At 38.6% G+C, this 24,116-nt stretch overlaps 1 protein-coding gene across 5 annotated transcripts in view; it reads right to left on the bottom strand.

Moving 5' to 3' along the window:
- Nucleotides 1-19,819, bottom strand: part of LOC131824150 (contactin-4) — a 938,389-nt gene extending 918,570 nt beyond the window's left edge. For 4 of the 5 annotated variants that reach the window (XM_059161541.1, XM_059161538.1, XM_059161545.1 and 1 more), the window contains exon 1: nucleotides 19,607-19,819. The gene's annotated coding sequence lies outside the window, so the exon portion shown is untranslated. The remainder of the gene's footprint in view (nucleotides 1-19,606) is intronic. The other variant, XM_059161540.1, reaches the window with a different exon arrangement.
- Nucleotides 19,820-24,116: the final 4,297 nt, after the last annotated feature.

Here is a 24,116-nt window from a genome sequence, read left to right as displayed (position 1 = left end):
AATGCGTAAGTGCTGATGTCTTTTAACCATAAAATATAAAAATCTCTTCGTTAGCCAGGATTCCAAACTGGTTAGAAACTTTAGGTCACAGATAGGCATACTAGAGATCTGAAATCAGTACTGACATATAATAGTTGCATGACCTGAATCAAGTTATTTAATCTCTCTGACTCTTAGTTTTCTCATCTAGGACCTGGGTGTCACCACAGTCCCTAGCTCACAGAGTGATCATAAGGTTAAATGAGATAATAAAATAAAAGAATTTAACAACTTATCTATACATTTGTTAAGTATTCAATTAATGTTACTCATTATGATTAAAATTTAGACAATCCATATATACATATAAAACCTATATATATTATATACATATATTATATATATTATATAATGTACAATATGTACATATATATGTATATATGATGTATGTATATCTAACACAGTGTATAGATATATAATGTACATATAATATATATCTGTATTATGTATATATAGATATATATGTATCTATATAGATACATATATGTATATATATTATGTATATATAGAAAAAATTATACATTATACATTATATATTATACATACATTCTGTGTATATATACATATATATGTATATATACATTATATACATATATAATGGTATACTATATATTATATATTATATAATACATATAATTCTGTGTATATATACATAATACATATACACAGAATGTATATGTATTATATACATATTATATATACATATACATATTATATATATACATATACATATTATATATATGTATATATACACAGAATGTATATGTATTATATACATTATACATTATATATATACACTAGATATATATATAATGTATATATTTTTTTCTGATGGAGTGTCTCCACTGATGGGGGGGTGGGGGTATATCTTCCTAAAAGGTAGTTAATCAGAAAAAAAATTTTGAAAACCTATGCTGGAATATATGGCATGAAACATATAAAAATTGAGTAAAACCAACTGATAGATATAAAACAATTTTTAAAAACTGGGTGACAGGAAACACACATATAGGACAAAATTTCCTAAACCACATTCCAAAGAATATTTCACTCTTTGTAGCCTACACCACGCTGCATTTAATAAAATCATCTCAGAAGCTATCTAAAAATTCCATTACCAAAGACACACTTTTATTCCAGATAAAAGATAAAACTAAACTAAATGATTTTAATGATCTGCCAGGGCTGATAACTACAACCATTCCATGTTTAAGAGGCAGGGATTGTTTCTTAGTGGCCATAGACTGAAAGTATGTCAAAATTCAAATACTGAAACCTTATCCCCCACATGATGACAAATGGAAGTTGGGCCTCTGGGAGGTATTTGGCCATGAAGGTAGAGCGCTCATGAATGGGATTAGTGCCTATATAAAAAAGACCCCAGAGATTTACAGTGATGGCTGTTCTTGAACCAGGAAGTGGGAATCTCACCATACACTGAATATGCCAACAATTTGGTCCTGAATCCCCCAGTCTTCAAAACTGTAAGGAATAAACTTCTGTCATTTATAAGGCACTCAGTCTATGATACTCTGTTAATAGAGGCCAAACACTCTACAACACTACTCAAATAAATTTCAGAAACATGTATTTCACAAAGCATATAAAGATTTTGAAATGTACTAACATAAAAAAAAAACCCTATTTAAAAATCCAGAATTTCCCAAGCTCATTTTCCTAAGAAACATGTTTAAAGGGAATCTATTTATATCTTGAAGAATTAGTGTTCTGCAGAACATGCTCTAGTTCCCAAACCTGGCTGAACATCAGAATCACATGGAGAGTGTATTCAAAATATAGCTTCCTAAACCTCATCCCCCAGAGACTCTGATTCAATAGAGTGGGGCTACAAATCTTTATGTTCTTCCAAAGTGCCAAGATTCTTCTCAGGATCATATTTTGTAGATTCTACCCCAGAGAATTTATACTCAGTCCTATAAACATGCCCCTCCCCCCTTCTACCTCCAAGTTAATGACAGAGAATGTTACTTCTAACAGTAGGTCTCCTGCAATGCCTTGCTTCTAACAGAAAGTCACTAAGAGTTTAGTGGTGAATGACTATATATAAAAGAGTATTAGAAGATCACTGGCCTGGGGTACAACCCAATTAACAGTGCCAGACCTGAGTTAAACTCAGACACATTCATGCTATAAGGCATCCTAGATGAAGATCAAGTCCAACAGTACAAATACCAACACATCTAGATCCAGCATTAACAAGTTTTCAGCTATGCCCCAAAATCTAAGCTTTAGGTCCCTACTATGATTTAAAAAAAAAAAAAAAAAAAAAAAAAAAGACTCCAGAAACACATTTGTAGAAAAGACACTAAGTACCAGCTAAGTACCAGCTAGAGCAAGATGGGAACTTTCACCTAAGTGATGTTATGAAATATCAGAGGTACCAGCTTACGTGAATTATTCAGAGAAGATACAGCTTAATGAAGAAGGAAGGTGTAGCTGTGGTCACATGAGACATTAGAACTCCTTTTGAATGATGTCATTTACCCAAACCTGAAGAGAGGAAGGCTGAGAGATGCCAAATTTCCAGCCATCTTTCCCTATTCTGCATAACCCTAGGATGAGAGTCCTTACCATAAACTGAAAAATGCAATAGCCTATTCAAGGGGATGACTTTTCCCATTCCTGGAGAGATGTCAAACTAATACGTAATATACCTTCAAAAGGTAACCTATGTGTCTGTGCTGCACAAGGTCCCAACAGAAAGATTAAGGGGTAACATCATACGGCAGGTGACAGGTAAAAAAACACCTCCAAGCATATGCTGGGAGAACATACTGGGAGAACTTTGATAGCAAGCAAGAATAAACAATGCTGAAAACCTAAGAATAAAGGGACTCTCTAAAAAGGATCTGGGCAGATCATGGGACAGAAGAGAGAAAAAGGGAACCAAGCAGCTCCAAAAAATCCCCAGTAGCAGATACCACTGGGCAGTTTAGCCAGGACAATAACTAAAAATAAATAAATAAATATATATATATATATATATATATATATATATATATATATAAAATAAAAATTAAATGAATGAATGAATGAATGAATGGACCTTCCTATTTCTTCATCCTGAATTACTTAGCTTAAGATTCCACATAAGGAGACAGAGTCTGATAATCCGAACATCTAGAAGTGCAGGTCACATGCCTGCACATCTGGTATACTGAGGCAGAGAAAGGGCATGGCTGAGAAAGTCACCAGAAAAACTTCCTCTTCCACTTCCTAGTGGGTATGGGCAGTGGGCTTGGGATTTATTGACCAATAAGACTATGAACAGCGGAAGTAATTTTGTTGTTGAAAAGGTAAACTTGCTCCTGTGATTTAAAAGGAAAAAATGTCCACTACACTATCAATGGTTATTAGTTGAAATGTTGTCAAACAGCATTAATTTCCCTTCAACAACATCGTAGGACAGCAAATGCTATTAGCAAAAGACTATACCTCGGTCACAGAAAAGAGAAATGAAATGAAGCCAAAAAATATGGTGGATAAGCAAATGGGCCCTGAACATCTTGCTATGTAAACTTCTGACATTCCAAATAAAAAAGTATGTAAATTTTAAAAAAAAGTGTTAGACTTAATTGAAATTGTCCATTTGGTAACCTACAGCCATGAGACAATTATTTTCATACTCCAATATAAAATCACTTAATTACCTGTGAGATGCATTTTTTTCATCATATGCATAAGAACCTTTGTTGTTCGCTCATTTTCTGAGTTTTCTAATTTAAGCCCCAAATCACTTATTAATTCCTATGCATACTGAATTTAAATATGAAATACATTAAACAAGTATAAATATTTCATATAAATAAAATGAAAATGCACTTTTGTACCCAGTTTACTGTTATCCTACATAATTACCATGAGCCAGAACAGGAAATAAGAACCAATCATATCCCTGCATAATCATGCAGGGAGACATCTAAAAGCCTAGACAAGCTGTGGATACCACTCTACATCCCACCCCAAACACATCATTCAGATCTCACGTTGAATTCAGATGGATCTTTCAAATTTAACAATCTGATGTCATCCTAGCCCTTTAAAACCGTATAATGGCTTTCTTTTTTTTTTTTTTTTAATTTTTTATTTTTTATAAACATGTATTTTTATCCCCAGGGGTACAGGTCTGTGAATCAGCACTCACCAAAGCACATACCCTCCCCAATGTCCATAACCCCACCCCCCCTTCTCCCAACCCCCCTCCCCCCAGTAACCCTCAATGTGTTTTGTAAGATTAAGAGTCACTTATGGCTTGTCTCCCTCCCAATCCCATCTTGTTTCATTGATTCTTCTCCTACCCACTTAAGCCCCCATGTTGCATCACCACTTCCTCATATCAGGGAGATCATATGATAGTTGTCTTTCTCTGCTTGACTTATTTCGCTAAGCATGATACGCTCTAGTTCCATCCATGTTGTCGCAAATGGCAAGATTTCATTTCTTTTGATGGCTGCATAGTATTCCATTGTGTATATATACTACATCTTCTTGATCCATTCATCTGTTGATGGACATCTAGGTTCTTTCCATAGTTGGGCTATTGTGGACACTGCTGCTATAAACATTCGGGTGCACGTGCCCCTTTGGATCACTACGTTTGTATCTTTAGGGTAAATACCCAGTAGTGCAATTGCTGGGTCATAGGGCAGTTCTATTTTCAACATTTTGAGGAACCTCCATGCTGTTTTCCAGAGTGGCTGCACCAGCTTGCATTCCCACCAACAGTGTAGGAGGGTTCCCCTTTCTCCGCATCCTCGTCAGCATCTGTCATTTCCTGACTTGTTGATTTTAGCCATTCTGACTGGTGTGAGGTGATATCTCATTGTGGTTTTGATTTGTATTTCCGTATAATGGCTTTCTATGGTCTAAATGATATGGTCCAATTTTCTCTTATTCCCCAAGTTGACTTGCATGCTAATGATGCTAATCCGCACAATTCTATGATGCACAAATCACAGTCACAACTAATGCATCTGTTGTCTGCCCAGTTCTTGGGGCATCGCTCTCATTCTAGCCTATGAAATTGTGTAAGGCAAGGACTCTGCTGCTACACTCCCACATCCCTAAGGTCCTCCATTACCCAGCTCTTTGCCATTCTCTGAAGATACTCTTTTCTCTCATGAGCTATAACACTACATTATCTTTCTTAAGTGCTCTTTCCAAACACAACATGCAAATACAGTCCATCTTCCCACTTTATATCAATTATCCAGTCTTCCCTGTAATCTCTATGCAACTGACACCATAAGATCCCCTATCATGTCATACTTTGAATTTTCATACTAAACAAAAAGCTTCTTGAAAGCATATTTAACATGTCTTTACACACACACACAGACACACACACACTCATGCACACAAAGTTTATCCTTTAAACTAGATATGTAGAAATTCACTAAAGGTTCATCAATTACACTAATGGGTAAAACGGTAGATACTGTACTTGAGTTCCTAATCCCAGCATAAGCAAGAATGGCTTGAGATATTCCGCAACCAAGGCCTTCAAAAAGAACATGATGAGAACATAGTCTTAAGAAATGAAAACACTTCCCTACAATGATTTTATTGTCTATCCCAATCATGTTGACCTATTCTACCTGAATTTCTGAGTGTGTGTGTGTGTGTGTGTGTGTGTGTGCTTTCTACCCTACTAGATTATGACCATTCTTTGGCCAGAATTCACTGTATCTATCTTTATTCCTGTAGTATTGGGTCCTTAAATATATAATTAAGTATGTTGAGTATATACTTCACACTTAAGCCTAATAATAGGTATCCAGTTAGTTTAGTTAGTTAAGAATACAATGTAAATCAATACCTATCAATCTTTAATGTGAATACACCTGCTAAAATGAAGATCCTGATACAGTACTGCATTTCTCACTAGTTCCCAGGAAATGCCCATCTATGGAGTACAATGGTTATCAAGGTCTTGAGCAAACTTTCTCTATGAATGATGTTCTGTTCTGAACTATAGACTGTATACATAGGCCTTGCTAGAATGGATGTTCTTATGCAATAAGAAATAGAGTACATAACATCGAGGATCAATAGAAAACTCAAATAATTGATGGACAATTCATTATATCATTTTTAGATACAAGGGAAACCGCCCCTACACTCCCTTAACTTAGTCAGGCAATTCTAGTAATTGGGGATGATGTAAATGTAAATGTGTTTCTATAGTTCTTTTTTTTTAAAAAAAAGATTTTATTTATTTTGACAGAGATCGCAAGTAGGCAGAGAGGCAGGCAGAGAGAGAAGGGGAAGCAGGCTCCCTGCTGAGCAGAGAGCCTGATGCGGTTGGTGCTGGATCCCAGGACCCTAGGATGATGACCTGAGCAGAAGGCAAAGGCTTTAACCCACTGAGCCACACAGGCACCACTCTATAGTTCTTTCTAACATCTGAAAGCCTAAGGCAGAAATGGCAGGATTTCTACCATCCTTTCCATTCGAAGTGTATCCTTTAGGACTTTCACAAATACTTGGTCTGGTGCTCTGAAGAATCACTTAACAACTGTAGTATACAGTGCATTTTGGGAATAACCAAATGACAGAAAATACTATGGCATTAACGATTAGAAGCCCACAGTCAGGCTAATTTTCATAACAAAGCCAAAACTTAGATTCTATGGGATAGAAGAAGTAATGGATGGAAACATGTCAAGGAATTAAGATTCTGATGTGAATTAGTTTAGTAGATAGGAGGGAGAAAATGTAAATCACAATGGAAACCAGTAAGTTCTTATTTGTATGTGTTTAAAAAAAATAGAAACATGAAAGTAATTAAGGAATCTAAATAATGTCAAATAATTATAAACAAAACAATATAAAATTATTATTTGAATTCCATAAGCCACACTAAACATATATACAAGGAGGAAGTAGAGAAACATTCAAAACAGAGTTACTGACAATGTTTCATTCTTTAAAGGTTATAGAATTAGGAAGTAAAATAAGAGTAACTTGTTTCTCTTCAAATAAGTAAAACTCCTTCATTGTAGGCATATTAATAATACCCCAGTCATTATATTACATTTGCTAAATTTTGAAATACAAAGCATGCATAAAAAAGCTGCTCTTCTCCAGAAACAAAACAAAACAAAAAAACAGAAATTCATTTCTGAGTAACGTCACTATTATAAACAAAAAAAAATGTGTAAATCTTTTGAAAAATTTCAATCACATTTGATGGAGAACAACTTGAAACATTTTTTATTTCTACTCTATCACATGTCAGCATTTCCTTTTGCAACATAGCAAGATAGACTATAGCTGAAGTAAAAAGAATACAGATGAGAAAGAGCCTATTGGATAATTCATTCTTTTTAATAAACAAGACTCTTAACCATAGCCAAAACCATTTCTCCAAAATGAAATTTCAAATAGTGCTAATCACATTTCAGTTCTGATATACTGGCTCCCTGTAGTAGTCAAAGATAAAACAACACACTATGGAAATATTGTCTTCCTCTGCTTCTATACAGTCAAGAGAGATCATAATATCTATCCATGGATAAAGACACAGGAACAAACATAAATCACTTTATTGAGTGTTTTGGAAGAATGAAATTTCAAGTTCATAAATAATAACTTTCACATGTCTCATCAACATAGGCATCATATTGAATAAATGTATAAAAAGAATAGAATCCTGGGGCGCCTGGGTGGCTCAGTGGCGCCTTAGGCTCAGGTCATGATCTCAGGGTCCTGGGATCAAGCCCTACATTGGGCTCTCTGCTCAGCAGGGAGCCTGCTTCCTCCTCTCTCTCTGCCTGCCTCTCTGCCTACTTGTGATCTCTGTTAGGTAAATAAATAAAATCTTTAAAAAAAAAAAAAAAGAATAGAATCCTAATAATAAACTTTGCAATTTGAGGAATGGTCTAATTAGGTCCCTGGCACTAGGCTATGTGTATATATGATTAATTCATTTTAGTCTTCACAACCCTACAATAATATCTCCATTATAAAGGTGGGAAAATAAAGCTAGAAGAGGTTATGTAACTCACACTAATATTTCAGTCATCAGATCATACCAAATCACCAAGTATGCCTATAGCCTCCCTTTTACATCATATAAAATAGTGTATTCCACCTGCAGAGACTAAAGTTTAACCTAAAACACAGAATTCATCATTTTGGGATGTGCATTATATTATGTTCCTTTTTTTAAGAGTTAGCCTTCATAGGGCACCTGCCTGGCTCAGTTGGTGGAGCATTTGCAACTCTTCATCTCAGGATTGTGAGTCCTAGCCTCACATTGGGCATAGGAATCCCTTAAAAACAAAATCTTTTAAAAAAGCAAAAAAGAATTCATCTTAAAATACTCATTTAAGGAGCTACATTGTAAGAAAACCACTAAAATTTTTAAAAGTTTATTAATTCAGAAGAAAAGAAAACTGCTGCTCTAAATAATAGTAACATTTTAAGAACAGTGCTTATTTCAGTTATAGCTCAGACTCTACACTACAATATGCTGGCAAATTGCTATTAATAAAGTGAATAGAGTTATTGAAACTGTGAATTCATGATACCTCCATGTTACACAGTGTATATACAGAGGTTACCACTACCTCAATAATATCTAGAATTTTTGCAGTGTCTTGAATTCTGACCATCAGGTTCAAAAAAGAAAATGGAGGGGAAACACTAGGAATTTTAAGCAAGAAACTACTAACTGGTAAATGAAACCTAGAAATGTGCTGAAGGAAATAAAAGAGAATTACTTCATTCAGTAAAGACAATGTGCTCATAGTACAGATTTTTTAAGATTTTATTTATTTATTTTGACAGACAGAGATCTCAAGTAGGCAGAAAGGCAGGCAGAGAGAGAAGGGGCAGTAGGCTCCCCGCTGAGCAGAAAGCCTGATGTGGAGCCAATCCCAGGACCCTGAGACCATGACCTGAGCCAAAGGCAGAGGCTTAACCCACTGAGTCACCCAGGCACCCCAGTACAGACTTTTGAACTAAGTTTCTTGTACTGCAGGTAAAATGGTCAACATTCCACAACTATATCACAGGAATCTTCACCTATATCACAGGAATCTTCACAAAGATGATTCTGCTGCAAAGCATATCACCAACACATATGACAATGTTATCAAGGCAGGTAATTTTCTATTTCTACTGTACTACAGTAACACTTTACCTCTCAGATCCTCAGTCAGGATGTAGGAAAAGGTGAAACTGAGAACAGAGAAAATGTGAAACAGCCATACTATTCTGTCACCAAAAGCATCTGTTGGGGTGGAGAGGGGCTGGAGGGGCGGGGGGAGCTGCAGGTAAGGAGAAAAAAAGAAAAGGCCCTTCAGAGCTTCTTTCAGAATCTACTCAAACTATTAAATATACTTGGAATGGCTTGTATATTTCATTATTCTAGTTCACAAACAGTAAGAAACAGCAAATAGAAATGGCTAGTTCACTAAACCAAGGAATCAATTATGACCATCAAAAGGCATCAGAAAGCAGACAGAGGGTACCCACATCTCAGCTGCACTTGTTGGGATCCTGTGTGTGTGTGTGTGTGTGTGTGTGTGTATGTGTATATATATATATATATATATATATATATATATATATATATATAAAACACATGAAGTGGTTCAACAAATATATAAAGCATCCATGTGTACTATGTTCTGTATAAATTGCAAAGATCACAGTATAAGGCTAATTTGCTTATTACTTAGAATGTGCCATGAACACTGCACTAGTCTTAAAAAATTATCAATTAATGTTCACAGCATCTCTCTAAGATAGGCATATTCAACTTCTCACAGATTTTTAAAACTGCCTTAGGAAGGGTTAAGAACATGTTCAAGATCACACAGCTGCTAAGTGACAGAACAAATCTAGGTCTGTCTGCATCAAAGGCCCATGTTCTAGTCTAAACTACTTTTCTATGTTCATCATGGTGATCCTTTGTCATCAAGAAGTAAATCATATTCAGCCACCTGTTTAAAAGGTAAAGGAATATTTTTAGAGAGATTCCCATTTAAAAAGAAAAAAAAATTACCATTAAAGACAAACTTCTATTTATAACTACTTCGTTCCAAGAATTCTATATATAACCATGTTTGTATTCTAATTTTTACTAAGAATTCAAAATGTGACCTGGGCCCTGGGTGTCTCAGTCAGTTAAGTGGCCAGCTCTTGATTCCAGTTCAGGTCATGATCTTAGGGACATGAGATAGAGCCCCACTTTGGCCTCTACGCTCAACAGGGAGTCTCATTAAGATTCTCTCTCCCATTCTCTCTACCCCATCTCTCCACTCTCTCTATCAAATAAATAAATAAATCTTGAACAAAAAATTAAAAAAATAAATGTGACCTAGGTAAACATTTTCTTCTTAAGGATGTCATTCACCTAATTAAATGCAATAAAAGTAGTCCTTGGATTTGTAATTAATTTGCTAATCTGTGAGAAGTCTAGAATCAATAGCTAGCTAACAGCTAATCAAATGAGTCACTAAAGGCATAAATATTCATATTTATATTTCATAATTGAAGAGCAATCATAATACAGATAATACAAATTTGTACAACTGAAAATGATGGCAGTGTGCCTAGAATCAAGCCTCATAAAACACATTTGAGGATTTGAGTCATGTCATTATTTTTTTCACTTTTCTTCTCCTACAAACTGGGCCTATTTCAGCATAAGCACACTTATATCACCTGTCCTCAATGGAAATTTCCATAACAAACCTAAAAGGCACAGGAAACATGAATTATCAAGGTTCCTATTAGGACAATTGTGCAAGGCACAAATATTTACACCCAGAAGTTCAACTCAAAGGTGGAGAGTATATTTTACCATGGTATAAACAAAAGAGACTTCTATATGCATTTTTTTTTAAATCTCCAGGTCATTATGGAATCAGCAGTGCTTCTACTCTCCTAACCCTCATTTTCTCATGAACCATACTCCCTTCCCAGAAGTATGCCATTTTATTTAATTAATAGTGATAAATGCATATTTTAAGTGTTATGGCCTGAAATTGACCCTTTCCAAATATGGAAAATATTTTCTCTTTCCAAACTATGAAAACAGCTGACTCTGGCTTCAGATAAGCCAGAAAAAGAATAAATAAATAAAACCTTATCTAAAAAGGAACTAATCTTACAGCCAAATCCTGCTTTTTTAAGTTTTAAACACAAAAATTTTTTTAAAAATCTTTCTGAAGTATTTCCTAATTACTCTCAGGGACTTGTCTGTTCCTCAAATTCCTGGTAATATCATTAATGTTCCATGAACATGTATATTCTGAGCTTAATTGTATCTCTGGTATCTACCATGTTTTACCAAGAGATATCCAAAATGAATATTACTAATCAATTAAAATCTGTTTATTGGAAGCTTACTAAGATTTAGGCACTAAACTAAGTACTTTATAAGCAGTATTCCACATAATCTTCATAAAACTCCTGTGTCTTTAAGGACTATCCAAGTTTTAAGATCTGTCCATCAATAAACTAAGTCATTTAGCTTACTATGTCTTTTAATTATCTGAACAACCCTACAAAATGTGTATCTTCCCATTACACAGCTAATAAAACTGAAACCTAAAAAAGGTAGGTAACTTGCTATGACATAATTATACAGATAGTGCAAAATGGATTTAGGACTGGTAAGAAATCCATGACTCCAAATTTCAAGCCCCTATCCACTCTCTCATGGAACTCTCATGGTACTGAGTAACATTACAATGTACTAGGTAGGGCAATGAATGTCCCAATTTGCCCAATACTTTACTGGTTTTAACACTGAATGTTCAACACCCTAGGAATCCCTCAGTCTTGGGAAAACTAGGAGGGCTGATCACCTTCATAATAAGTGTTATATCAGTGGCATGGAAAAAAATAAATAAATAAGAGTCCATACAGAAAAGGCAATCATTATTCCTTAGTAAGATTGAAAGAGGGTTAATAGAGTGGCAATTGAGTTGAACATTATGCAAACTGTAATAAACATGATGGAGAAAGATGACAAAGGTAGAACAGACACAAAGGCACTGAAAACAAAGACATGCAAAAAAAATGACTTGTCAGGTTCCAGGGTGGGCACCTAGACTGCAAACCTGGAAAGGGGATAACAACAGGGGAAGTGTAAATGGAAAGGAAAACACCATCTAGGACGGACCGGAAGTATTCTTATTAAAGGAAATTAAGCATGAGGATATGGTTTTAACTTCCACTTCCCTCCATAGCTCTACAGAGATGGGCTTTAAAGAAATGACAGCTTTCACTTTGTGATTTAGTGATGACTATATGTGCCTTGGTAGGGGGATGCCAAGTGATTCCTAACTGGGAAACGGACTTATTATAAGCAGCAAAAGATCTCACTTCTTTGCAGTCATTCTCACTGTGCCACATGCCCTTTCTGGAAACAATTACTGCGGATAGGGAGAGCCAATACTCTTTCTTAAGTAGCAGAGCATGTTTCAATCCTAACTCTAAGAAATAGAGTTTCCCCAGACCATACACACTAAAAATGGGATGGAACCAGACGATGGAATACTCTTGAGCACTAAAAAGAAATGAGAGAGAGGGAGATATGAATAGGCAGAATATAGGGAAGTGTTAGGGCAGTGAAAATACTCTGTATGATACTTTAGTGATGGATATATGTCATCATACATGTATTTGTCCAAACCCATAGAAGTGTAACACCAACAATGAATCTTAAGGTAAACTACGAACTTAGGATGATTATGATGTCAGTGTAGGTTCATCCTGGGTAGAATATGTATCACTCTGATAAGTGATGTTGATAATGTCAGGGAGCAGATGTATATAGGGTATCTCTGTACTACCCTATAAATTTTGTTATAAATCTGCTCTTAAAAAATAAGACCAAAAACTAATAACGTATTATATGTATTAAATTTAAATTTTTAAAAAATAAGGTCATGGGGCACCTGGGTGGCTCAGTACATTAAGCCTCTGCCTTCAGCTCAGATCATGATCTCAGGGTCCTGGGATCAAGCCCTGCATTGGGTTCTCTGCTCAGCAGGGAGCCTGCTTCCCCCCTCTCTCTGCCTGCCTCTCCGCCTGCTTATGATCTCTCTCTCTCTCTCTCTGTCAAATAAATAAAATATTTTTTAAAATATATAAATATAAATAAACAAACAAACAAATAAATAAATAAGGTCTTAAGGGGTGCCCTGGTGGCTCACTTAATTAAGCACCCAACTCCTGGTTTAGGCTCAGATCATGATATCAAGGGATCTTGAGATCAAACCCCACTTCAGGATCTGTACTCAGCACAGAGTCTGCTGGAGACTCTTTCTCTCTCTCTCTCTCCCTCCTGCTCTGCTCCTCCTACACCCCAAAGAAATTAATAAATAAAGTCCTAAAACAAACACTAGAATGGGATAGTAACAAAGGCCAACATTAAAAGGAAGAAAGGGAATAGGCATTTACCAGGCAAATAACCTATACATATACACAAATACACATGCCCAGAGACACAGACACAGGCCTTTCTCTACACATAGAGAGAGGAAAATAGAACTGGCTGGCAATCTCACATTCCCATAATAGAAATCTGTGAGTGACCATTTATTGAAAAATCTGCTTTATTCACCACACCTGCTTTCTGGGCACTCAGTGTGACTCCTATCCTTAGCTTCCCTTACAGAGAGGAATGGCCATGTTCTGTCTAATGGAATGTGGACAGAAGACATGATAACCACTCTCAATGCATGCCTATAAAAACCACTTGTGAAACTTGTCAGGACATTTCCCTCCTTACACCCCATATACCTTGTCTGAAGAAGGAGGACTCCAGGGTCTTAGCAGAGGATGAAGCCAGAAGATAAGGAAACTGATTTCTCAAATGACCCCATGGGAAGCCATTCAATCAGAACTATGTTGTGAGTATTGAACTACCCCACATGAGCAAGAGTAGGAAGCATTTTAAGTCACTGAAAATTTAGAGTTTACCTGTTACAGCAGCTAGAGTTAGCTTTTCACGAGGTCCTGTGGGACCCTGTTCACTCGGAGTCTGAAAATACGATAGTAAGTTTAAACCTCTCTGTCCTATTACCCCCATTAAATTATAAAAAAGGGACTCACACACATATAAATGGTGTGGGTGTGAGGAAATTTGGAAGCAAGGTAAATTTAGGGAAAAAAAAGGTTATCTCTTAAAAAGTTTAGGGAAAGTTAGAAAATGAACAGGGTCTTTTGAGAAAGAGGTGACTGACACGCATGCAAGTATATCTGCCCACCTACATGGTGAGAACATATGTGTCATTAATTAATTGGGAAGATGTCACAAATACATACCGGACAAGAAGAAAAAAATGACTTAAAATACTGGAAAATGAATTGTGTTGGCAGAAAGTACACTCTCACTATTAACCACCTCACATCTCTACTATAACTGTTTGGAACCAAAACTGTGAGAGGTATTTTTACAAAGGACAAATACACAGGAAAGGTGAGATGAGGCAGATTCTCTAATATAAGTGGGACAAGATAACAGAACAAGACCAAAAGGGATCATTTTTCTTTTCCACGATGCTAGGATTATCGGTAGAAGTCCCTTTAGTCATGCAGTAAATGCTCAAAAAGTTTTGCAAAGCTGAAAGAACAAGAGAAGAGTTTTCTTTCTTGGGAGCTGGGAATGTTGATGAAAAACAATGCTTTTGATCAAAGGGAAGATCAGAGGAGAATATTTTAGCTATGAATTTGCCAGAAAGAATATTTGCTTAGGCTAAGAAGTGAGTAGGAATTTAACTTTACATACTGCAGGGGCGCCTGGGTGGCTCAGTGGGTTAAAGCCTCTGCCTTCAGCTCAGGTCGTGATCCCAGAGTCCTGGGATAGAGCCCCGCATCGGGCTCTCTGCTCAGCAGAGAGCCTGCTTCCCTTCCTCTCTCTCTCTGCCTGCCTCTCTGCCTACTTGTGATCTCTCTCTCTGTATCAAATAAATAAATAAAATTAAAAAAAAAAAAAAACAACTTTACATACTGCAGCATAAAAATGGCAGCCAAGAATTCCTACAATGAAAGCCTAAGAGAAAGGCTATAATTCAGGGCATAGACTCTGATAATTTGTTTATCAGAAGTGAAAAAGCATTGTGGTAGAGAGTCTTACTTTAAACACCTGATTCAAGTAAGTATTCAAGATAAATCTGTTTCATATCTAATTACACTCCATTACATTTTAGATTAGATACAATCTTTTTTCTTCTTTGGGATTTTTTAATTCTCCTCCAACTTTTTTATACAGACAAAAAGAAAAAGTGGTCCAATGGCAACATAACAAAGGTATTGAGGCAAGAATAAATAAGTAGTATAATGAAGCTGTTAAGAAAATCAACTCTAGAGCCTGAGAACTGGTTCAAATCCCAGCTCTGCCACTTACTGGCTATGTTGAGCAAACGACTTAATTTCTCTAAGCCAAGTTTTCCTTATTTATACAACATAGACAATACCTACCAAGGAGGGCAAAGCGCTTAGAAAAGTATTTCCTTATAATTGTCCTGGTTTTTTTCTGCCAGGAAAACCAGGTGTTGGGGGAAGGAAAGGTAAGTAATATTTATTGAAAATTGAAGAAATATCACACAGAGTAACAGAGTGTCAGAAATGCTAGCTGTTCCCCCAAGAGTTCTTCTCCTTCCTTGAAACACAGCTATACTGCATTCCCCAGCCTCCCTTACAGTAAGATTCGTTTACATACAGGTGAGTTCTGGCCAATGGAAAGAAAGCAAAAGTTCTATGTATGGTTTGCAAGTCTGAACGATTAATGAATGTTCTCCAAGTCTTTTTCCTTCCAGTGCTTTGATGCATAAAGATGAGCATGTTGACCCTGCTGAAGAAGACAGAGTTCTCGGAGGAATGCTGCCAGGATCATCCATTTGGGGACTTAACATGAATGAGAATATTTCATGTTTGAAGAAGTACACTTATGGATTCATTTGTTATAGCTGTTAACCTGTCTAAACTAACAGAGGTAAGCTCTATACCCATACTCTCACATTTAATTCCTACAATGATGCCTTGAAACTTAATGTTATCCCAATTTTTTTTTTAAAGATTTGTTTTATTTTATTTTATTTGACAGAGAGAGATCACAGGTAGGCAGAGAGGCTGGCAGAGAGAGAGAGAGGGAAGCAGGTTCCCTGCTGAGCAGAGAGCCCGATGCGGGACTCGATCCCAGGACTCTGAGATCATGACCTGAGCCGAAGGCAGCGGCTTAACCCACTGAGCCACCCAGGCGCCCCAATGTTATCCCAATTTTATAGCTAAGGAAAATTAGACTCAAAAAAGTTATGCAACTATCTTGTCCAACATCATGAATGTAAGAAGTGGTAGGGTCACATCCAGCTTTATCTGCTGCAAGGCTTTTGATCTTTCCACCTTCCGCGCAATACTGCAACATGGACAATGTTTCTTTTCCTCATCTTCCTGGTTTCCTCACTTTTTAACCACAGAAACCTCAGTCTTTAAGTTAAAACCTCATTTTTTTTTTCTTCTGTATATCTAATTTGGGAGATCCAGGATGATCCCTAATATCACATTCATGTCTTCTGCGTCATTTTGTCCACATACATGCTCATGACCAGGAAACAGTGCTCTTAACCCATCTGTTACAGGAGACACAGATTTCGAGCAGTTTTTCAACCGGCTACCGTACCAAAGACAGTGAATGGCAAAGCCAGAGGTAAGAAAAGAAAGGTAAAAACTCCACAAACCATCAGTGATTTCCAAAGTGGAGTATACACCCGAGGGCAATGCAGAGCAAATCACTGGAATCCATAAAAATATTAGAACTTCTGTTTCATATTATTTGCTTTATTTATCCTTTAGCTTTTGCCGTATCTATTTCCTAAGTAGTAATATCAACATATTAGTATATATGTATAACATTAATAAATTTTAGTGAATATGGACAAATTTTCTTCTGATAGCATGTAAGAGGAAAAAAATAAATAAGGACTAATAAGTATATGTAATAAATCTGGTTTCCTTCACCAGACTTGATACTGTGTTATGGAAAAATGAAAACAACAAAACTTACCACATCTGTGTATACAGACATCTCTCTGCTTACCATTTGAAATAGACTAATTCAATTAAAATCATATAAAAACATGTTTTCACAAAAGATTAATTTTTTTAAATAAAAACCAAGACTGAAACTAATGTATATTCTATCTATGTCTTTGAATATAACACAGAAGAACCCAACAAGTTAAACTGGGCAGATAATTTGGAACTATAAAGCGGAGTTTTTTGCTGAGAAGCTTAATTATTCAGGTTACCTTTATGTTTTTTAAGAAATAAATTGAAGTAACAGATGTCCTGTGTACCTTTCAGAAGAAAACTCCTAGTCAAAAGATTTAGTACTTAGAGGGAAAATAATTAGAAGACCTACTTCTGAGTAAGAAGAAGAAAGAGAACTACGTAAAATAAATGGATGATTTTTTAAAAAGTTAAGATTATTTGATAAGCTTTCTATTTAAAGTCCCACCAATATGTAATGACTATTTAAAGAGATGTTGAGCTGACTCAAGGAGACAGACTCCCCCAAGTTAAAGAAAACTGTTTTCATAAAGGCTATCAAAAAGATAATCTGCTTCTGCTGAAATTTCCATATGGCTCTGACCTGCACCCTTAAACAATAGGTCTTTTCTCTTATTGGTCTTAGTCCCTAATTTTAAAAGGTCGGTTTCTCTATGTTCGCCTCCAACCTGACAGAGTCCATAATGAGGTTTATCATCATGATCCCTTATCAATCCAGAGCAGCTTAAGTTGGTTTAAACAAACAAAAATCAAGAGCATTTTATAACATGGCAAAAATGATACTCCCATGGTACTTGTTTTTGATTCTTAGCAATCTAACACTTCCACCACCTATTGTGGAGATTAACATAGTCTTGAATGAAATCAAGATGAAGATGGCAAGAAAAAAGTTATGGGTGAAATGTGAATTTTCTCATAAATGCCACAAAAATCACCTGCAGGTATCTGTCTCCATGGCACAATGTTCTTTTTCACCCACTTGGGTAGAGACAGAACAAACTTGCTAATCGGCCCCAAATATAAATGCTCCTCCGAGGACCTGCCTGCTGGAAATCCACTCCAGTCCTTACTAAAGGGCATAAACATCAAAATACAAAAAGCTCATTCCAAATTATTACTGTAAATGTCCAAACAAATCAATTATGTGGAATTATTCTTTGAAATATCTAGCTCCTGTCACAAGAAGCTGCAGATGCTTCCCAAGCCATTAAAATACAGTTATTCAGACAAACATGTCCCGCCCCTATGTTGATTTCAGTGGGAAAACTAGAAAAAGTTCCCGGAGCTTTCCTTCCAGAAGCTCCTCCTTGCAAACAAACCTCCAACACACCCCAAGATTCACGATCCCACCTCTACGAAGACCACCCACCCGAAGTGATCAGTCACACTGATTCGCCCTACGCTATCCCCGAAAACCTTTTCGCTACAAACCTGGAGACCCCAGCCAGCAACCAACCTCCTTAGCTTCGCGTTGCGCGAAGCAGCCTCCTTGCTGGAAATCCGCTGTGCTGCAAAATATTCTAATGCATCAGACTGCCTGACTGGTTCAGAAAGATTGAACAGCCCACGTCCTCTTACCCTCACCTCCACACCGTTCATAAATAATAGAATATACAAACGAATCACAGAGGGAGAAAAGGCAGGCAGGTTTTGAGCCCTCCTTCCCAGAAGGAGAGTGCGGGTTGGTGTCTGCGGGGTGCCTGGCGCAGATCTCGTTGATATCAGGGTCCGAGGAGGCTACAAGGCAGTTGTCTTTGCCATGCAAAAGAAACTGCAAAACCCCCGAAGTTACTGGAGATTATTACTCCACCCCTACAAGTTCCCTGGGCAGAGCCTGGGTATACCAGGTACGTGCACAAGAGCGGGGACCTGGATTCGCCGCTGTACCCCCGGCGTTTAGCACGGAGCCTGGCACACAGTGGGCACCACCAAAATCAGGGTCTGTTCCAACAGGGCTCCTTCCACCACCGCTACCGGCTCCTTCTCCCTTAGGTCCTAAATCCCTTCAAACACTAGCTTAAGTCCGCCTTTCTCTAACGTGGGCTGCACAGCTGGGCAATCGGAGCCCCCGGGTATCAACATCAGAAGGAAACTTGCTAGCACGCACGGAGAGGGGGCAATAGCCTGAACCAGTTGGAGAAGCTGATTTTAACGATTCCTGAAGCATTACGCGCTCCAGGCTACTTGTTCTGTAGCTGCCTTGCAGCGCAACAAACTTATTTTCTGACTAAAAAGAAGGGTCGCCGTGGGATGAAGGTGGCGTCGTCGGTGCCCTGCCTCCTCGCGCGTTCAGGGCGCTCAGTTCCAGCTGCGCCGACCCCGCAGGGCTGCCGGGCTCAAGGCAGTACGGCCCACAGACCCCGTCCAGCCCTGCAGGAGTGGGTGCCCCAGGGAGCCCCTTTTCACTCCGCAGCCTCCGAGGACCACGGCTTTCCTCAAAACCCGAAAACCGGAGCGCCCGGGGCAGCACGCGCCGGCTGGAGCTGACCCTGCCTGCTCGCGCCTCACTTACCTCCGCACCTGAGCGCAGCGCCCGCTACAGCCTCCCAGGAAACGGCGTCGGCAGAGCCCGAGGGTCCCGCTGTAGTGGCGAAAGCTTCCTACTTGCGACCAATCCCGGTGTTGAACCCGGTGCTCCGTCTGGTGCCGCGCTCTCCTCCCTCCCAGCGCTCCCGGCAGCTCAAAAAACCCGGCGCGGCAGAGTTCAAGCAGCCGGCTCCTCAGCCTCAAGGAGGCGGAGACGCGTGGAGCCGAGGAGAGACACGGGGAGGGCGGGAGCCCGCGCGCAGCCGGGCTGAGCATGCTCAGTGCGCGGCGGGAGGAGGCGCGCGCCCGGGTGCTGCACCTGCCCGGCCCTCCCTGGCCCAGCCCCGGACAGAAGGTCCCCAGTCCCTGGGCGCAAAACTCGGGTAGGGTGCCTCACCTGAACCCGAAGCACCCGACGACAACCCGTTCTGGCGCAGAGGCTTACAGGATGTGCTTCTTAGCGATCAGGAATATACAGCAGTGATGCTGCCGGCCTTTGCAACCCGAGTGTAGGGGCACAAGGAGGCTCGACCTGTGCGGATGCCCAAACCTCTGGCCTCCGTAGACAGGAAACTCGAGGAATCTTTAAGGCGCCCTACCCAGGGAAACAAACGCTTCTGCTTTGGGGCTGAGAATTGCCGAGTACAGGGGGATGGGGGCGGGGGGGGGGGACAACAGTGAACTTGAGAAGCCGGAAGAGGGGGCTTTTGGAAGGTTTTACCTACTTGTCCTTAGGCGAAGGACACTGGCCAGACAGCGTTTCCGACCTGAACCTGTGTGCTTTCAAGCTGGAATGTGTGTGTGGGAAAGGAAACGGTTGCGATGAAATACGTACAAGGATCAATTTGTGGTGTGTGGGGGGGGAGGCGCACATTGAAATCTTTGTTATTCAAAAGCATGTGCTTGGAAAATGACGTTACCATGATCTTTCTACAGTGTGAATCTACTGTTTTCTTGCAGAAATGGCTGTCTTCATCCCCAACTCCAAACCTCAGGGTAACCGTAGAGATTGGCAACAATGTCCCAGCCCCTCAAGAACCCTGTGCAAAGTGAGTCTGACAGGCAGAGGAAAGCCAGCCAGGTCGAATTCATTGGCATGCATTTCCAGCAACCACAAGAGAAGCCCAGGCTCCTCTCAAGGGAAAAAGCCCCAAGGGCTTTGCTGAACCCCAGTCTTTCTGTGCGTTGTTCAGTAGTTCAGAGCTACATAAACAGCTTCTGACCATTTCTACAATCACGTAAACCCACACTGACATCTCCATTATGTGGAAAAGATGTTAACTGGAAAACTATTTTTGAACTACTGTAGTAAGCAACCAACTCCTACGGATACATGCAGCTGCCTTGTTCACACAGTTTTGTGTTCTTTTTTTTTTTTTTTTTTTTTTCCATTCCTATTCAGGCAGTGGGCAAATTCAGAAGTGTGGTATGTATTGTGGTCAGAATTTTCACCACTTGAAATTCCATGTCTTTCCTTGTTGCTGAGATTAATGCTAAAGAAAGGAGTTTTTGCTATTGTTCCCCAGATTTCTTGATGGCTTAAACTTGGAGAGAGATTTTAAGTCCCCCTCCCCCTGCCCACTTGGTGTATTTCTGTAATAACAGGCACTTTCACAAAAAGGGAATGTTGGGTAATGCAAGAATTTTCCATGGTAAATAGTTAAGATGAATTGTTCTTACTCATTCTGAAGGCTTTTGTGGTCCTGCCAGAACAATGACTTATAATGTAATGTCTTTGAGACTATTTTTCTGCCACTAGTCTCTTAAAATTATACATATGATTTTCAGTAAAAATACATAATGAAAAAACAAAAGGTCTAGCCAGAAATTCTCCAGAAAATATTCCTATGTATACATGCATACTCTTAACATGTTCAGGGGAAAAGTGATGCTTTAAACTCGAAATAAAATTTCAAAGAGAAAAGAATAAAGTAGACTGTCACATTCTACCAAAGAAACTATAAACTGAAGCAACTTTCAAAGTTTTATTAACGTTTAGGACAAAGCCCCTTAACAGTGTTTTCAAATTTCAAATTTAAATAGTTTTATTTTCATTCTTTCCTTTTACCCTTCTGTTTCTATTATAAGCTAGACATTGTATTCTAGTAGGTGCTAGGAAACTAAAAATGACCAAAACTTAGTATCTGCTCCACAGTTTACCATGTAGTTGGAAAGACAGGCACTATGTATCAGGAGAGACAGATTTGGGTCATGTTGAGGGGATGTCAGTTAAACATTGTGATGAGAGGCATTTTTTTTTGCCATCAATAGGGCCACACAGATCAAATGCTAAGCTTGATCAGCACCTCCCCAACATTTTCCAAAAAGAGCCGCATGCCCAGCATTTCCCTGAGAAGAACAGTGGCTAGTTTAAAATACAACAAATAATTCAGTCCCCTTTTCCAATCCCACAAGGAAGACATGAAGCTCAACTGCCACCTCTGCCAAGAAAGAAAGCCTCTCACTGAAGCTCTCTGGAGTGTTCTTAGGAGAACCAGCCCCTGCCAGGAGACAAGAATGGTTTATTTTGACAACATCCTCACATGTGTGTCCCTGCATATCCGGGACCCTGGCTGTGTGTCAGTGTCTTGCTCAGGGAAGCTGTCATTGGGATTCTGGGGGGAGGGGGGGATGTTCCAAACAAATCAATTAATGCTGCCAGCAACAAGTTCAATACCACAGCACTAGGTCCCCCTGCTTTATATCAGTGCAAGAATGAATTATTGGTGCTCATGTAATTTGCAACTAATCATTATAATGAAATGGAAAATTTCTCTGGTCCAGGTAGCCTAGGTCGCATCTAAGCAGAGAGCTGCAAAACCTCTCGCCGTTATGTGCCCTAAAATAATTACTTATACACATGTGTGAGGTTTTACTTCCAGGTCTTTTAATACAGGGCTATCTATGTGGACACAAGGTCACCCCTAACTCTCGTTAAACCAATCTGAACAAAAGTGTGATGATTCTTAAGGGAAATCAACGCTGAAAATGCTTTTGACTTTTCGGAAACATGGGCAGAATACATCATTAGGTTAGACTCAACGTGTAACAGTTCTGAAAACTCCAGATAGGACATCTATCTACGCCTGTTCTTCCTTTCCCCTACATCCGGGGCAATGGGAGAGTGGTAGGGGTGAGGGGGAGGAGGAATAGCTTTAATATAGGAGGAGGAAAAAGGAAGAGAACTACAGGAAAAGAAATTTGTCTCTTCCGACCAATCTAATCTGATTCCATTTTCTCCCTAAATCTGGCCTCCTGGGGAATTAAAAAAAAAAAAAAAAAAAAAAAACTCAAAAACACCACCCTGGGATGCCTGGGTGGCTCAGTTCCTAAGTGTCTGCCCTGGGCTCTCCAGTAGGGCATGGGCATCTGGTTCCTTGCTCAGCAGGGAGCCTGCTTCTCCCTCTGCCGGCCTCTCCTCCCTGCTTATTTGTTCTCTCCCTCTCTTTCTCTCTGACAAATAAATAAAATCTGTGAAACAAAACATAACAAAACAAAACACCACCCTCTTTGTTCTAAAAACTTGGAAAACATCATCCAATGGCAAGGGTGCCTCAATGAGAAAAAATGTACCTTAGTTTTGTAATTTTTGTGTATTTTAATGTATTGGGTACCTGGATAGATCTTCAGGTATAAAGCACTACTTCTATCCTATATGCAGTTTTAAAACTACCTTCAACTTCATTCTAATCAAGTGGATAAAGCATTATTTTTCAAAAATTCTGTTTTGTTTTGGTTTTTTTTTCAAAGAATTGTGTCTTAAAGAGCTTTGTGCTCGCTGTTGAAACAGAGTATAATAAAACAGAACTCCGATAAGGACTTTAAGACCAGCATTCCAAAGCTTCCTTCCATGCAATTGTTTTAGGTGACTGATTGATGCTTGAGCTTCAAACTAAGGGCATCAGAATAATAATGGCCGCATAGTGTGATAATGATAATTAGCACACAAAAGCACAGTTAATTGCCATGAAGGTTATGACATAGACTGACAGACAGAGTCAAAGTAAACTAGAAGCCTGACACCCCAGTCAAGACTCCTTCATAAACATGGCTGTGAGACTCCCCCCTGAATTTAAGCATAATGAAGTGGAATTAGGAATCAATCAGCTGTGCTCCCCTGCACTCTTTTTCTAGATTTTATTAGATTCTTTACATGAAATACAAAAATAAAAGTTCAATAAGTGCTTACTTTGCAAAAGTATTTAGTTGATTTTTTTGTTGTTTGCAGTAGTTACGTTCTGTAAACTCTCTGTGAACACTAATTAGTGACGACTAAAACCATTGCTCTTAGGAGAAATATATTCCTGTGAGCCTCTGGTGACAAGATCTTCATAAACCAGTCAAGACCAAACCTCATTTTATGTGTGTTTCTGCTTAAAGACACTGTATTTAATATACGTCATTGATTCATTAACACTAACGTGACGGCCAGAAGCAAACTCATGCCTGAACCAAAAAAAAAAAACAAAACAAACAAACAAAAAAAAAACCCACTT

Source organism: Mustela lutreola, chromosome 2, assembly GCF_030435805.1.
Source record: "Mustela lutreola isolate mMusLut2 chromosome 2, mMusLut2.pri, whole genome shotgun sequence".
Lineage (NCBI taxonomy): Eukaryota > Metazoa > Chordata > Mammalia > Carnivora > Mustelidae > Mustela > Mustela lutreola.
The sequence above is the reverse complement of the archived record's forward strand: the minus strand, read 5'-3'. Positions and strand labels throughout refer to the sequence as shown.